This window comes from Colobus angolensis, unplaced genomic scaffold (genome assembly GCF_000951035.1).
Source record: "Colobus angolensis palliatus isolate OR3802 unplaced genomic scaffold, Cang.pa_1.0 Scaffold5, whole genome shotgun sequence".
Taxonomy (NCBI): Eukaryota; Metazoa; Chordata; class Mammalia; order Primates; family Cercopithecidae; genus Colobus; species Colobus angolensis.
In genome coordinates, this window is record NW_012118487.1 from 23,776,977 (window position 1) to 23,778,644 (window position 1,668).

Sequence of the window (1,668 nt, forward strand, 5' to 3'; positions counted from 1 at the left end):
TCAGCTTTCTGTCTCTTCAGCCCTGGTTTCAGTGTCAGCTCTCCGTTGACTGTTAATGTTCTCTGTCCAAAGATCTGCCAAAGTATGTTGGTTTACTCTACATTTTGGTCTGTCTCATTGGAAGCAGTGCTTCCTGGATCTGGTCATCCATTCAGTCATCCTTCTTGTCTTCAATTGAAAGTGATTTTTAAGTTAATTTAGTCAGTCATACTTGGCTAGTAGATTATGTATTGCACAGTACAGTTGCAAAGAAGAGGAGGTCTTGGGACAATGTATCAGTGGCTCTTGGCAAGAGACATAGCACGATCAACAGGGTGTGACTAACGAAAAAATAAGACAATACATTGTACTTGTATAACATATGTAAAAGTAAAATATATAAAAAAATGCACAAAGAATACGAGGGAATAATTGGAATTGATGGAAGTCTTTTACTCTACCAAAATGTCATATCAAATATTTTTTCAACAAATGTTGCTGAACATTTGGATTTCCATAGACAATAAAATTAACCTGGGTGTGTATTTCACACCTTATGTAAAACTAACTAAAAACGGACCATATGTGTATATATGTATATTTTTTTGAGATGGAGGTTCACTCTTGTTGCCCAGGGTGGAACGCAATGGAGCGATCTCGGCTCACTGCAACCTCCGCCTCCCAGGTTCAAAAGATTATCCTGACCCCATCTCCTGACTAGCTGGGATTACAGGCATCTGCCACTAAGCCTGGCTAAATTTTTGGTATTTTTAGTAGAGACAGGGTTTCACCATGTTGGCCAGGCTCATCAAAAATGGACCGTATTTTCAAATATAAAATGTAAAATGGTAAAACTTCTATAAGAAACTGTAGGAGAAATCTTTTGTCTTTGTGTTAGGCAAAGAGTTTTTGGATATAATACAAAAAGCAAAGGTCAGAAAAGAAAAATTGGACTTGATAGAAATTAATTTTTTAATTCACAAAGCCTTACTTTCAAAGGCTCAAGGAAAAACAAATATAAATATTTATGGGGTTAAGTAAATAAAAAATGGGATGCTGAAGCACTCTGAGACTAGTATCAGCAGGACACCATTTTATCCACAGAGTTGATGGAGCAAGAGAATTAAATGATATTACCATGATCCAGTAAGAGATAAAATCCTGGAAGAGAGATACTGCCTAAGAGAAGTTTCATTTAATGAGGAAAGCAGCCACTAGCTAGACCACAAATAGGCAAGAGTTAGCCCAAGAAATAAATTATCTGCCTCTAACAACCTTATTAGAGGTTGTTAGAGGCAGATAATTTACTTGGCTTTTGCTTCCCAGCTGGTCTGGGCAATATGGTCCATAGAAGTCAGCCTCTCAAGTGTTCACCAAAAGAAATAAAAAAGGGAGGGGGGACAGAAATGGTTTGGAGGGAATATCCCTCAAATTCCGCTGTCTTTACACTCAGCTTCTATTTTTGTCCTTTCCTTAATTAAAACAAACAAAACAACAACAACAATAAATGAGCTCTTCCTACACGGACAAAATACAAAGCCATAACCATAGTCACTATGGTCTTTATCACCCAGGCTGGAGTGCAGTAGCACCATCACTGTTCACTGCAGCCTTAACCTCCTGGACTCAAGCGATCCTCCCACCTCAGCCTCCCTAGTAGCTGGGACTACAGGTGTGTGCAACCATGCA